General features: G+C 37.5%; 1 protein-coding gene and 1 pseudogene across 3 annotated transcripts in view; one reads left to right on the forward strand and one right to left on the reverse strand.

The window, feature by feature from the left end:
- The window catches only part of FOXO3 (forkhead box O3), a 131031-nt gene that overhangs the window by 49375 nt on the left and 65315 nt on the right, over positions 1–16341 (forward strand). The window lies entirely within an intron of this gene.
- Positions 13157–15369, reverse strand: LOC131382863 (small ubiquitin-related modifier 2-like; annotated as a pseudogene).

The following is a 16341-nucleotide window of genomic DNA, read 5'->3' on the forward strand; positions in this document are numbered from 1 at the left end:
TGCTAAATTAGTGTCCTGTGACAAAGAAGGATCCCATTCTTACAAATAAATGAATAAAGGAGACTAGCAGAATCTGGCATTTCTCTTTTTAAAAGTTTATAATAAATTATTCATTCAGTCATTTAAGTACCTTCTACATGTTTGTAGCTAAAGACTAATGAGTGTAATTAAACAAGTGGATCAAGTAAAGCATCAGCCATGAAAACTTTTCACTTGCTCAAGGATGGTAAAGAACCCTCCTTTTTTTCCTTGTCATATTTTCCAATTTATCATGATTCTTATGGTATTGGTGATCTTAACTTTAAGTGTCTAGAAAATTTACACACATTTTGGCCTAGGAAAGAAAGTACGGTATTGAATAACAAGTTGAGGATCTCCAGGTATTAAATATAACCTGATTTTCAGAGGAACTTGATATAAAGAGGATAGGACTCTGCTAATGGGGGAGAGGAGGGAATCATTGGTGGGGTTTTGGGTAGAGCATCTTCTTTGAACTAATCCTGGACAGCCTTTCCCAAACTGAGGGTGTGCCATCATTTCCTTGAGGGCAGTAGAAGGGCCCTGGGAATCTATCTGACAGCATTATTGAAGCTCAGAGTTTAGTTCTATTTTTGAAATAAAAATTTCCCAGCATGGTACATTATAGACAATTTTTTTAATTTAAAAAGTATTTTTGTAATGATCATGGAAATATCTATAGGTCCAGGAATTCCTAGAATAATTTTTTTACTATGAAATTGCCTAGGAATGGTGACTTAAGCTGCTCTGAAATAATATAGTATTGAGGATGATCACATGCTGCGAACAACTGCAGCCTCGGACTACTTTGACTAAAAGGATTCTAATGTGAGTGGTTGGAAGGAAAGGAGGCAGCATCAGGCACGATTTATTGAAGAGGTCAGAAGTAGCTAGAGGAGAAACCAACTTTTTACTCTTAAATAATCAAGATTATTATGTAGATATTTTAGGAAAGATATGGTCATTAAAATTTGGAATTATGGTGAATGAAATAAGTAATAAAGAAAAACTGGAAAACAACAGTACCCACTGTTAATACATTTCTTGGTGAATAAATGAGGTGAAGGTCATTGGGTTCCTTTGCCCTCTTCAGTGGCAGGTTAAGTTTTTACGGATTATTACACTTTTGGATGATTGTGTGGAAGAACTTCCTGATTTATTTTTTGTTCTTTTCGAATTTAAAGGTAACATTTAACAACGATGTGCCTTTGCTTGAAATGAGTAGAAATGTTATATGACTTATTAGTATGTAATATTACTTCTGACACTGACATTTGTGAATAAGGAATAATCAGTTTGCTTTCTTGTTCATTATGTTTTAGCAAGAAATAAGTGTTATAGTGTTAGAGTCTCTGCTAGAACTGAACTTGAACAACAACCAGTGAATGCAGCCAAAGAAAACAGCCAGTTTGGATGTTTCAGGCCCCCTCAACTTTTTGAAGGTTGGGTTTTTTTTTCCTTGTTGCTTTTTTGCTTTTCAGTTTGTTTGGTTTGGACCCTTTTTTAAGTATCTGAAGGATTGTCTAAGCTCAAGTTTATCCTTACGGAGATGCCCTCACGTGGGGCATCTGAATGTCATGAGTTCGGTGATTCTAAGCCTTCCCGTTTTGTGACTTGGCTCACTTATGGAGTGTAAAGGCCCTATAAGAAGAGAGAAAAAGGTATTTGAAGTCAAAGTTTCTGTTTTGCAAATTTACTTTATACTGTGCCACCGCAGGACGTGGCCTCTTGGCTTTATTAATTTTTATTTTTAAGCTTAAGATGTTGCTTAGGCCAAAATAAACTTTTTAGTTGAGATAAATGATGTTCATAGTCACACTCTTTATCATGGGTATCCTTATATCTAATACTAACTTTTATTTTTTTATTTTTATTTTTTCCTGAGACGGAGTCTCATTCTGTCACCCAGGCTGGAGTGCAGTGGCACAGTCTCAGCTCACTGCAACCTCTGCCTCCCAGGTTCAAGCAATTCTTCTGCCTCAGCCTCCCGAGTAGCTGGAACTACAGACGCCCACCACCACGCCCGGATAATTTTTGTATTTTTAGTAGAGACAGGGTTTCACCACGTTGGCCAGGCTGGTCTCGAACTCCTGACCTTGTGATCTGCCCGCCTTGACCACCCAAAGTGCTGGGATTACAGGTGTGAGCCACTGCACCCAGTCCTACTATTTTTTTTTTCATTTTATTTTTGCGATTTTGAAAACCATTAATAATTTTTGAGCACTCACTATGTGTCTGACACTACTGCGTCTTTTACATACAGTATTTCTAATCTATACCTTGGAAGTTGCTCATTTCTCAGAAAAAGAAACAGAGGCTTAGATCAATTAAAAGCTTGCCTCAAATGACACTTCTGGTAAATAAGAGTGGGATTACAGGTCTGATTTCAGAAATGGTTCAGGGATGATTAGAATTAATCCTAGAAGGGAAAGATTTGTTTGTTTTGTTTTGTATTAGCACAGGGAATATCAGGATGTTTCTTGTTTTGATTACCTGCTTAGATAAAATAAGGGAACAGGCCAGGGGGCTGAACGGTTCTGAGAGGGAGGCATGGAAATGCAGAGGTTGCAATGAGCTGAGATCCCGCCACTACACTCCACCCTGCGTGACAAGAGCGAAACTCTGTCTGGGAAAAAATAAAAATTTTGTAGAGACAGGGATCTCGATACGTTGCCAAGGCCGATCTAGAACTCCAGGCCTCAAGCAATCCACCCACCTCACCCTAAATGTATCCTTCTTTATCTAAAATGTATACAAGCATCTTGGTGAGGCAAATTCGCATGTAGGACAGCAAATTAGATGAAAATTAGGTTGAAGGGAAAAGTCACAAGATCCAATTATTTTGTTCAATGTAGTGCTTTCAAATCGCTCAAAAGACCAAAAAAAGTTTTATTTTGTCATGTGAGCATGTGATCCTGGATAGTTAATTGCTTTGCAAATTGTCATTGGTAAAATGCTTTGGAGGTTTTTATGTAAGAGTTACAAGTAAATTAAAATAGTTTGTGCCACAAAGACACTTTGTTGTGAAACAGAACAATTATAATTTAAAAGAGGTGAGGCAGGATGAGAAAGCAACTAATTTGGTATTAAAGGTTTGAAGACTGGAATTCTGTACAGTACAGTGGGACACTCATCTGAACCTCTTCCCTGTTGTAAATAATGTTCTTGTCAGTTAATGCCTAATTGCTGCTCTTGCGTAGAAATCCAGAAGCTTTGGAGATGAGGAGGTCTCTCTGAATCCAATTCCACAGTATATCAGCCCCTTTGTTCACCCCATAGACTGTACCCTTCCCAAGGGCGGTTCGTTGGCAAGTCTGTCTGGTAGGGTGGTGTTTTCTGCATAGTAATCAGGCCTCTGCAATTGTGATATTCCTCCCCTTCCCCCTAAACTCTTTGGGTTCTTGACACACATGGCAATGCCACTGGTATAACAAAAAGTCAGAAGGAGAAAAAGAGAAAATGTCTTCTCGAGTTCAAAGTGTTTGCACAGTCTTGCCAGGCTATGATTAAGGCTTATCTACAGGAGACTCCATGAAAAACTTTTCTTCTTCTCTTCCCAGGAAGCAAGCAGCCTTGTGAACAAGCAGGTTCAGAAAGCCAGGAACTGACAAACTTTTCTAGTCCTTTTGCCAGCCTGTTCTGCTTTTACCAAGTGTTTAGTGACAGGACTACCTGTTTTCAATAGTTAAAATGTATATTTTGATCACCTTTAGCACATGCTACCTTGCACAGCTCTTTTTAAAGCCTTATGTAATCGAGCTATTTGACTACTGTTGTGTGTGATTTTCATTTTTGATGCCTGATGTGACAGGAGGGGGTGAGAATGGGGGTCCCATAAAGATGCAGAGTAAGTTGAAGAAGACAATGCTCGTCCTGCCACCAGATGTCTCTTGTTTTTATTTTTGTTTTTGTTATGTGTAAAAACACAAATGAACCCTTGGGATATTAGGATATTTCGGAGCAAGGTGTTGTCACTGTTTCTCAGACTTGGGGAATTTAGAACATATAGACTTTTTAATTGTTAACTTGTATGTTTTGTCTTTCATACCTGAAAGGTCATACTTAGGAGATGAAAGAATTTTTATCCCAAATTGAAATGTCTTAGAAGAATAATATTTCAGCTGGGCGCAGTGGCTCAAGCCTGTAATCCCAGCACTTTGGACGGCCAAGGAGGGCAGATCACTTGAGCTCAGGAGTTCAAGACCAGCCTGGGCAACATGGCAAAACCCCATCTCTACTAAAACAAAAATTAGCTGGACGTGGTGACGTGCACCTTTGGTCCCAGCTACTTGGGAGGCTGAGGCAGGAGAATTGCTTGAACCCAGGAGGCGGAGGTTGCCGTGAGCCCAGATCCTGCCACTGCACTCCAGCCTGGGTGACAGAGCGAGACTGTCTCAAAAAAAAGGAAGAAGAAGAAAGAGTTTCTGTACTCCCTTCAGAAACTTGCTTCACTGATATTTTCTTTTCTGATCCTGGAAAGGTTACATGTTTTGAAAATGGGATTGTAAAATGTGTTTGTTTCTAACCCTGTTTTTCTTGCTCTGTTTAGATGTCTAGATGATTATGGATACATTCTTTTCAGTCTCTAAAGTCTGAGGGAGTCCCTGTATCCTAATTTTTCTGCCAGCTGACATGTAGTAGAATATAAGCATCCCTCTGCCTTTAGGGACTTGCAGATTATATTCTTTGGATGGCTTACTTCAAATGCCAAGGACAAAACTTATTCATTCACTCAATAAATATTTATTGATGCTTACTGTGTGCCAGCTCTTGTTAGAGGGTTGGGGAATAAATACATCAGTGAACAAAAGATAAAATCTCCCTGCCTAAAGGAGATCCCATCCTAATAGAAATGTATGTTCTTTAACAGTAGATGATTATCCTGGAAGAACTAATCTTTATCATTACCAGTTTCTTACTTCAGAGCAGTGGCATTTGGAGAGTTGGTGGCAGGTCTAACCTTCAGTCCTGCCCTATTTACTGCCATTTCCAAGGACCTTGGAATCATATAATGGTAGAGTTGAAAGATAGGTGGAAATTCTAGTCCAGTTCCCTCATTTTATTCATCAGAAGTAATGTACAAATTCATATGCATACTCTCAGTGGGCCTTAAGATCACCTCAAGTTTCTATCTGTTTCAAACGGAAGTGTCTGTTCTATACTCAGAATCATCTTTAGAACACTTGAGTGGAGTGAGATCTCTAGTTCAGCCCTTTGGCAAACTGGTGCTTGGATAAATTAAGTGACGCTCTCACTTTATTTAAAGATGATTGAGAATTGGCTATCACTGGCCTATTTTCTGGTCTTACAAGTAGTTCTGCCAAAGAGGCTAATTTCTAACTGGGAATTGTCTTTTGTCCCCATAGGGAAATGGAACATGAACTGGATTGGGGGCACAGTCCTAAAGAGAGGGATACTCAGAGAACTTTGCAGAACTTTTTGGGTTAAAAAAAAAAAAACTGCTCTTTTCTGGTGCTACTGCAGTTTCTCTATCAAAAACAAAATCCAGGAACAAAAATACTCTGACAGAAACCAGGAAACCAAATATCAGAAACCAAAGAGCCAACTCTATGGTTTCTGAACAGAGTGTACCATTTAGGATCCCGTTTAGCTATCTTTGGGTTTATTTGAAAACTACTCCATTGTGGTTACAAGTGAAAAACAATTTAAAGGCTCTTCTTTGCCCTTGGTACTTTTATAGGGTTTCACATTTCTAATAGTAAACGCTTCAGAAAGTTTGAAGAAATATCCTATTCTCAGAGAGAGGGTAGGGGTAAGTTTAACTTTATTTTTCTCCATGCCTCCCCTCCCAAAGTCCAGAAAACGGGCCCTAAATTCCCGGGACAGATTTGTTTCAACCTCAGGACAGTTGCTTAAGCAGTTAATGCTCAGCAGTATAGAACATATTTCCTTTTGTTAACGCTGAGGTTGCTACGGTACTTGGCCAGCTGTGGAGGTTTGTGAGCTGGACCTCAAGCTATTAAGAATGTCTTTGGTTGGTTTTGCCTTAATCCAAATGAACAGTTACCAGAGGACATGATGTAGAAGAGGTTATTGGAGGTTAGTTCTTAAAGGTCTTTAAGATCAGCCTATTGTAATTCACATTCAGTAAAGCTATGGTTTATAACTGGTAAGCTGAGTAAATGGATTATCTCTAAGCCTTACTATTTTTAACCTTACCCCCCAAATAAATGGTGAATTGTCACGTCACTTCCAAAAGGTTTTATTTCAGTGAGTGTTTAGAGACTAGACAGATTTCACTTTTGTTCCTGGAGAAGTCATGGTTGTGGTGACTGAGGGCATTGTCTGCTATTGTGGGAGAGGCACCAAGATGTTACACACCTGGTTGCTGAGGGCCTGGGTTCTAGGCCAGGTTTAGATGGTTAGTATCTGAGTCACCTAGAGCAAAGTTGTAAAGCTCTGCTCTTGATCTCTTTAGCTTTAAAATCAGCCAAAATACGATTTGGCCTATTAGCTTTCAAGGTGGTGATGAAAAGACACTATTGAGGTTGCAGGTGGTATTGTTAAGAAGGGAAGCAGGAAGACTGAGCATCAGATAGGCCTATGAGTTTGTTTCTCACTGCATCTCTCTTTGTATATAACGCTGTGGATTGCTTTTAAGGCTAAGGTATTTGTGTTTCTGGGTTAGCAACTTGTGCCAACAAAGTGACCTCACTTTAACTGGAAAGCAGTTTGGTGTTCTCACCCGTTTCTTCAGGACATATCACAGGTCTTTGAGTTGTAGTTAGGACTTTACACGTATGAATATGCTGCTAACACGCCTGGAGGACTTAACTGTTGACAACAGGGCTCCTTTTGCCTAGACTAGAGTTCTTTCATTAAACTCAGGAGATGTGCCTGTTGCTTTTTTTTTTTTTTAATGTACACATACATGCACACATGTGTACATTTCTGAAAAGAAAACAGTTGGGGGAAACCTGTCACCACGCCTCTTATGTGAGTTCCTTGCAGATTTGGCCATATATGCATGCATTGTTTGCTTAGCTGCAGTAAGAGGTTTTTTTTTTTTGCACTTTGCTTTGTTTCCCCTTCCCCTCCCCATATACAGGCTTTACAATGGCTATTTAAAATCATTGCTTTAATAGGACAAGGGTTGAGTGGATTTATAATTTATTTAATTATTTCCTCACTGGAGAGCCCTTGATTTTTTTCCTCTTTATTTTAATATTCTTCAATATTATAGGTATTATTTTTGTAATTTTAAAATAAAAGGACTGAGTCTAAGAGTCCTGTAAATTGCTTAGATTCTGTTAATAACTGGACTCCTTATCAGGAACTCAGAGTAAACTGGCCACAGGAAAATTTGCGTCACAAGAAACTCAATAGAATTAAAAGGAGAGGATTCAGTGTTCTTAAGTACAAGTGAAAGTCATGGGACTGGACCTCTTAGCTTCATGGGCTGAGCCTCTTCACCTTTGTGCTTTAAGAAGAAAAAACAGTGGAGCTTTCTGGGTTTTGTGTGTGCCCCTGTGTTTTGGTTTTTAAGAGAGAGAACGCATTCATACTCTGTTGTCTTTGCAAGTAGACAGAAGTGATAGGACAGGGACTGGGTGAAGTCTGAGGCATTTAAATACAGTGTAAAACAATGCAGAGAGCAGCCCTCCCCATTTGCCTGTTGCCCACACCTTTTGTTCCTGTTCCTCCCTCCACATCTTGTAACCCAGAAAGGATAAAAACTCTTTTCCTACAATCCTGCTGTTTTTGTGGCATTTGGATAATTTTACAGTGACATAAAATTGCCTCCCTGTTTTGAAACTCTGGTAATTTATTTTGAAAATTACCTGTGGAAAACAATCATAGTTATTGAACTGTAATTTGAAAACACTGAAATTTACCAATTTAAGTATAAAATTTGAGTTTTAGTGAATGTGTACAGTTGTATAACACCACAATTATGATAAAACATTTCAAACATTTCATCACCACAAAAAATTCCCTCATGGCTTATTTTCATCAGTCCCTCTCCCTCCCCCTACCCACCCACAACTGCTGAGCTGCTTTTTGCCTTTTCTAGAATTTTGTATAAATGTAGAGTCATACTGTATGTAGCCCTTTGTGTTAGCATCTTTCACTTAGTAGAGTGCATTTGAGATTCATCCATGCCTTTTGTCAGTGGCTTATTCTTTTAATTGCTGAGAAGTTATGCCATTGTTGTATGGATATTCTGTTACAGAAATATACCAGAATATTTTATCCATTCACCAGGGGATAGACATTTGGGTTGTTTCCAGTTTTTTACAGTTACGAATAAAACTGCTATTAATATCTATGTTCAAGACTTTTGGGGATATATTTATTCATGTATTTGTGATAAATGCCTAGGAGTAGGACTGCTGGGTGGTAAGTGCAGTGTATGTTTAACTTTATAAGAAACTGCCAAACTTTTCCAGAGTGGATGTACTGTTTTGCATTTCTGCCAGCAATGTATGAGAGTTCTAGTTGTTTCACATCCTCTCCAACTCATGTAATTGCCGGTATTTTTACTTTTCTCCATTGTGTAATGTAGTGGGTATGTAGTGGTAGATACCTCATTGTAATTTTAATTTGCATTTGCTTAATGATTAATAATGTTATGCATCTTTTATGTGCTTGTTTGTAAATTGTATATCTTTGGTGGTGTGTCTATTGAAATCTTTTGTCTTTTTTTTTTTTAAAAAAGGATTGTATTCACACCATTTAGTTAGGAATTCCTTATGTGTTCTGAATGCATGTCTTTATCAGAAATAAGTATTGCCAGTATTTTTTCTTGTTTGTGGATTGCTTATTCATTTTGTTAACAGTGTCCTAACAACTAAAGAGCTAAGTTTTAGCTCTTAAATTTAAGACTTTGATCCATTTGGAGATAATTTTAATATTTTGTATAAGAGTCTAGATTCATTTATCCATTGAACTTCCTTGATACCTTCGTATATTTCTAGATCCTCTGTTCTATTGATTGCATGTTTTTTTTCTTATCTAATACCACATTGGTCTTTATTACTGTAGCTTTATTTTATCAGGTAGTATAACTCTTCCAATTTAGTTCTTTTTCAAAATCGTTTGGACTGTTCTAGATCTAGTCATCTTTAATTTCTCTCAGCTATGTTTTAAAATACAATTCTTACGTACTGTTTGTGAAATTTATCCCCAAGAGCTTCATCTTTTGATGCTATTGTAAATGATATTTTAAAAATTAGTTTCCATTTGTTTAGTATGTAGAAATACAATTAATTGGGTTTTGTGTATTGACCCAAATCTTGTAACTTTGCTAAAGTTAGATTTTTGTAGATTTCTTAGGATTTTTTTACATTGATGATCATATCCAAAAATAGAGTTTTCTGGCCAGGCGCGGTGGCTCATGCCCGTAATCCCAGGACTTTGGGAGGCTGAGGTGGGCGGATCACCTGAGGTCAGGAGTTTGAGACCAGCCTGGCCAAGATGGTGAAACCCCATCTCTACTAGAAATACAAAAATTAGCCGGGCGTGGTGGTGGGCACCTGTAATCCCGGCTACTCGGGAGGCTGTGGCAGAAGAATTGCTTGAACCTGGGAGGTGGAGGTTGCAGTGAGCCAAGATTGCGCCATTGCACTCCAGCCTGGGTGACAATAGCGAAACTCTGTCTCAAAAAAAAAAAAAAAAAATAGAGTTTTCTTCCTTTCCAATATATGCTGTATACACTTTATTTGTTTTTCTTGCCTTATTTCACTGGCCAGGACCTCCAATACATTGTTGAATAGCAGTGTTGACAGCAGAGATCCTTACCATTTTTCTCATCTTAAGGGGAAAGCATTCAATCTGTCACTGTTAAGTATCATGTTAGGTGTAAGTTTGTCACATATTTCCTTTATCAGGCTGAGGTAGTTTTCTCTATTCCTATGTGTTGAGTAGTTTTTGTTTTTTAAATTATGAGTGGGTATTGAATTTTGTCAGATGCTTTTTCCTCACCTATTGATAAGATCAGATGGTTTTTCTTTTTCAGTCTTTTAATATGATGAAATACATTGACTGATTTGCAATGTTAAACCAACCTTACATTCCTGGGATAAATCCCACCTGGTCTTGATATGTTATCATGAGATTCAAGTAGCTAAAATTTTGTTAAGGATTTTTGTGTCTGTCTTCATGAGGAATATTGATCTATACATTTCTTATAATACCTTTGCCTGCTTTTGGTACCAGGATAATGGTGGTCTCATAACATGAGTTGGAAAGTGTTCCCTGTTCTGCTCTTTGGTAGCACTGTACTATGTCTTCCTTAAATGTTTGGTAGAATTCAACAGCAGTTAAGCCATCAGAGCCTGGAGTTTTTTTGTGTGTGAGAAAATGTTTAACTGCTAATTCAACTTATTTCATAAGATACAATGCTGTTGGCTTGTCTGTTTCTTCTTGAATGAATTTTGGTAGTCTGTGTCTTTTAAGGAATTTGCCCATTTTATTTAAGTTGTCTCATTTGTGGGCATAAAGTAATTTATAATGTTCTCTTATTATCCTTTTAATAGATATATCATCTGTAGTGATTTCATTTTCATTCCTGATGTTGATAATTTAACTCCCTTTCCCCCTCATTCCTTATCTGTTTAGTGCCTTGGAATTTCATTGATCTTTTAAAAGAATTAACATTTGGTTCCACTGATTTTTCCCCTTTTATGTTTTTACTTCCATTGATTTTTTTTCTCTTATAATCTTTTATTTCTTTCCTTCTGCATGTCATGGGTTTAATTTGCTCTTTTGCTGGCATCTTAAGGTGAAACCTTAGATCATTTACTTGAGACCTTCCTTCCTAATATAAATGTTGAAAGCTATACATTCCTTGCTACAACTGCTATAGCTGCATCCAATGAAGTTTGTTTTTGCATTCAGTTCAAAACTGTTTCTATTTTACCTGTAATTACTTTGGTCTGTGGTTTGTTTAGAAGTGAATTTTTTAATTTCCAAGTATTTGGAGGATTTTCTGGATATTTTTCTATTACTGTTTTCTAACTAAATTCTTTTGTGGTTGGAGAATCTATTTTGTGTTGTTTTGAATTTATTGAGACTTGTTTTATGAGCCAAGAATATTGTCTATCTTATTGAATGTTTTCCGTGTACTTAAAAAGAGTGTGTTTTCTTCTGTTTTGGGTGATTTGTTGTATAAATGTGAATTAGGTCAAGTTAGTCAAGTTAATTTTCTCACTACATGTTCTATCAATTACTGTGAAAGGATTGTTGAAATATCCAGCTGTAATTGTGGATTTGTCTACTTCAATTCTATTAGTTTTTGCTTCATGTTTTTAACAAACTTTAATTGAAAAATAGTAATTGTATACTGCTTTATGTATTTTGAAAATCTGTTATTAGATTAACATTTAAGGTTGTTATATCCTCTTGATACATTGACTCTTCTATTATGAATTGTCTCTCTTCATCCTTGGCAGTATTTGTTGTTGAAATCTGCTCATTAATAGCTGTTAATAATATAGTTACTCCAGTTTTCTTTTGACTACTGTTTGTATGACAGATCTTTTTTCCTTGTACTTCTAATCTATCTGTGTCTTTATATTTAAAGTGGATTCCATGCAGATAGCAAATTGTTGGGTGTTTTTTAATCCAGTCTGACAATCTCTGGCTTTTATTTGGAGGGTTTTTTGTTGATGTTTTGGGTTTTTTTTGTTTGTTTGTTTTTTGTTTTTTGCATTTCTTCAAAGACCATTTTGTTTAACGTAATTATATTTGGGCTTAAATCTGTTATCTTGCTATTAGTTTTCTATTTGTCCCATTTGTTCCTTGTGTCCTATTCCCCCTTTTCTTGCCTTCTCTTGAGTTAGGTGGTTTGGTTTGGTTTTAATGAACCCATGTTATCTCCACTCTTGGCTTATTAGGTACATCTCTTTGTTATTTTTCAATGGTTGCTCTAGGATTTACACATCTTTAACTGATGATAGTCAATCTTCTGCCACTTTACGTGGATCGTAAAATCCTTGAAACAATATACAGCCACTTCTCCCTTACTATTCTTAGTGCTATTTTCTTCTACATGTATGTTATAAGCCCCAGAATATATTGTTATTTTTGCCTTAGATAGTCATTATCTTTTAAAGAGATTGAAGATAAGAAAATATTGTCTATATTTACTCATATATTGATCATTCCCTGCTCTTCATTCCTTTAAGTTCAGATGCTCATCTGGTATCATTTTCTCTCTGCTTGATGAAACTACTTTTTAAAATATCTCTTTGAATGTACCACTGCTGGCATTGATTCTCATTTTTGTTTGCCTCAAAGAGTCTTTATTTTATGTTTGTTTTTGAACGACATTTTTATTAGGTAAAATTTCTAGATTGGTAGCTTTTTCCCTCTCTTAGTAAGGATGTTCCTCCATTGTCTTACATAGTCCCTGGAAAGTGATTTGCTCATTCTATCTTTATTTCTCTTAATGTCTTTTTTCTTCTGCTGCTTTTAAGTATTTTTTTTGTATCACTGGTTTTTATTATTATAATGTGCCCTATTTAATTACATCTGTTCTTTTTGGAGTTTGTTGAGTTTTTCTTGGATCTGAGTGTTTATAGTTTTTTTATAAAAAAATTTAAAATCCAGCTGTTATTTCTTCAGATTTTTTTTCCATCCTCTCCCTCTTTCCTCTTCTTTTATGATCTCAATTACACATATGTTAGACAATTTAATATTGTCCCCATAGATCACTGGATACTCTCAGTTTCATTTTCAGTCTTTCCCTGTGCTTCATTTGAGTTAGTTGGTTAGTTGCTGTTGTTGTGTCTTATAATTTACTGATCTTTCTGCAATGTTTAATTTGCTGTTAATCCCATCCAGTGTATTTTTAAATTTATTTTTCTTTACTAGAAGTACCACTGGGTCTATTTCTTTTGTATCTTCCATTTTCCTGCCTTTTTCCCCTCTACCTTCTTACTACATAGAGTATATTCATAATTTTTTTTTTCCTTTGAGAAAGAGTCTCACTCTGTCACCCAGGCTGGAGTGCAATGGCGCAATCTTGGCTCATTGCAACCTCTGTCTCCCCGGTTCAAGTGATTCTCTCACCTCAGCCTCTTGAGTAGCTGGGACTACAGGTATGTGCCATCACGCCCAACTAATGTTTTTTTTTTTTTTTTTTTTTTTTTTTTTTGAGATAGAGTCTCGCTCTGTCACCCAGGCTTGAGTGCAGTGGTGCAGTCTCGGCTCACTGCAAGCTCCACCTCCCGGGTTCACACCATTCTCCTGTCTCAGCCTCCCGAGTAGCTGGGACTACAGGCACCTGCCACCACGCCCGGCTCATTTTTTGTATTTTTAGTAGAGACGGGGTTTCACCATGTTAGCCAGGATGGTCTCGATCTCCTGACCTCGTGATCCACCCACCTCTGCCTCCCAAAAGTGCTGGGATTACAGGCGTGAGCCATCACACCCAGCCAATATTTGCATTTTTTAGTAGAAATGGGGTTTCACCATGTTGGCCAGGCTGGTCTCAACTCCTGGCCTCAAGCGATCCTCCCAACTCTGCTTCCCAGAGTGCTGGGATTACAGGTGTGAGCCACTGCGCCCAGCCATATTTATAACTTTTTAACAGCTTTGTTGAGACCTAATTCACATTGCCATATAATTTACCAATTTGAAGTGTGCAAATTAATGGTTTTTAGTATATTCACAGAGTTATGCAACTATCTGTTGTGCATCCACAATTTAATTTTAGAATACTTTCATCACCCCACAAAGAAACCTTGTATCCATTAGTGGTCATTTCCCATGTACCCCACTCCTTTTCAGCCTATATTGATATGAAATGTCAGTCCATAGGGACTCTTCTGGACATTTCATATCAGTGGAATCATATAATAGGTAGTACTTTGTGAGTGCCTTCTTTCACTTAGTATGATGTTTTCCAGGTTCATTCGTGTTGGTAGCATTTATCAGTACTTAATTTCTTTTTATTGCTAAATAATAATCCATTATATGGATATACTACATTTTATTTATTCATCAGTTGCTGGGCATTTGAATTGTTTCCAGTTTTTAGCTATTATGAATAATGCTGCTGTGAACATTTGTTACCAGTTTTTATGTGGACATATTATTTTCATGTCTTTGGGTGTATGCCTAGGAGGGAATTGCTGGGTCATGTGGTAACTCTCTTCAACCTTTTGAGGAACTGCCAAGTTGTTTTTTAAAGAAGCTGCACTGTTATAATAGCTAGTTCAGTGCCCTTGTCTGCTAGTCTCATCATCTTGTCTCATTTCTGGGTCTGTTAATTGATTGATTATTTTCATTTTTATGGGTCATATTTTCCTGTTCCTTTGTTATGCCTGTAATTTTTACTTGGATACCAGGCATTGTGAATTTTACATAGTTTTTTTTTCATATTAAACAAGAAGTTTATTTAAACAGCAAGACGCTTGACTTAAAGGGAAAACTATATAGGATTCTTTTTTTTTTTTTTTTTTAGAGTAGTTTATCCCTAGTTAAAGACAGACTGCCCTACATGTAACAGCTACATACAAAAAAGTTATAAGGTTGTCTTTTGTTTTACAATGATCAATGAAAAACATGAAAATTCTCCAGTTGAACAAGATATGCAAGGATTTTTATGGGTTTTTTGTTTGTTTGTTTGTTTGTTGTTGTTGTTAGAGCAAAATAACTTACTGGAATATGAAGATAAGAGCAGAATGAGCATGCCACTAATGGAGAGTGGGGGTATTTTCACAGAATCAGTATTTTTCCCCATCCTGTCTCCACTTGATGTCAATCAAAACATACCATTGGCTGTTAAAAAAAAAAAAATGCAGCGTGCTTGTGCACATATACCAGTTACTTTTATGTACAGTAAAAGAATGGAGAAGGAGGAAATGAACAAACAGAGAAAACGATGCTGTAGTGGTCGGGGATGTATTGGAACCAAATTGCGGTTTTCTACTTGAGAATGTAATCTTGGTCTGCAAGAACAGAGTTCTGGAATGAAGAAGCAGGTTCCCTTCTCAGTAGACACCTCCCATGTGCTGTTGGAACACATCAGTTGTGTCTTCATTCTCCATTTCTAACTGTACAGGTGTGTCTTTTTCATTGATTTGGTTGCCGTCAAATCAGAGTCTGATCTGCCTCATTGACAATCCCTGTCATTCACAATAGGCTTTCATTAGTTTACTAAGTGGTGTATACCTCTTAATCTTAAACTGCACCACAGAACCACCCTGCCCCACCACCTTCAAATTAATACGATTGTTGTTCTCAGTCTTGACTCCTTCCTGGGGCTTTTTGTCAGCCATGATGAGCACCGGGGTCTCCTCAGCTGCCGCTTCACAAAAAAGGTATCAGGTCCACACTGAACGAGCACATGAGCAGCACCAGGAACCACAGAAGAAGGAGGCAGCAGCGGCAGATGAGGGAGAGGGAATTTTACTTCATTCAGTGCTAGATTTTGTTGTATTCTTTTCAAAAGCGCTAGACTTTGTTCTGGCATGCAGTTAAGTTTGTTGGAATCAGTCGTATCGTTTTGAAGCTAGCATGTAAACTTTGTTAGGGTGGCTCCAGAGCACCCATTAGGCATGGTGTAGCCCGAGTGCTTATCCGCCGTAAGGCAGTATTCTTCTGAGGACTTTACCTGATGTTGTGTGTCTTGTGAATTGTTTTTGTTTTTGTTGCTGGTGGAAACATGAACTATTGCTAGCTTTGTGTGAACTCTAGGACTTCTTAGGCCAACTGCTTTCTGGTGCTTATATCCCTAACTTGAAGTAGTTTCCTTTGACAGATGTGCAGATCAGTCTAAGACTCTAGGAACCGATCCTTTTGTGCTGCTCTCTTCTGGGTGTTCTGCCCTTCCAATTCTAGCCGTTTTGGCCTCCTTGAATGTGGCTTCTCTGATTACTAACCTGTGTTACCTCTACTCAGTGAGACTGACATGCTCTGTGTTCCCCCTTCTCTTTGCTGTGGCTTGGACACTACCTCCTGGCAATAAGTTCAGGCAAATAAGTTCAAGGCTTGTCTCATATGTTTCACTATTCTCAGAAATTAAGTCCTATGCTGCCTGTTGTCCAATGCCTGAAAACAGTTGTCTCGTGTTTTGTCTGGTTTTCTAGTTGTTCCTCTGTCATAGATGGAATCCATAATAAATATGATGCCAATGCCAAAATCTGCTACTATATTACTCTTTAAAGCAGAGCCTGTATAGGAAGAGGAAAAAAGAAGTCAGTGTAACCGTGGGGGCAAGGCAGGAAGCATTCTGCTTATATAACACAGACATGGCATTCTTTACTTTCTAACTTAGGACATTTGTGATTTGAAGAAGAGACACCTGAATTTTCAATATGTTAGTCTTTGTTGGAATAATTGGCTCTTCTCATT

The sequence above is a fragment of the Hylobates moloch genome, unplaced genomic scaffold, assembly GCF_009828535.3.
Source record: "Hylobates moloch isolate HMO894 unplaced genomic scaffold, HMol_V3 SCAFFOLD_2, whole genome shotgun sequence".
Classification (NCBI taxonomy): Eukaryota; Metazoa; Chordata; class Mammalia; order Primates; family Hylobatidae; genus Hylobates; species Hylobates moloch.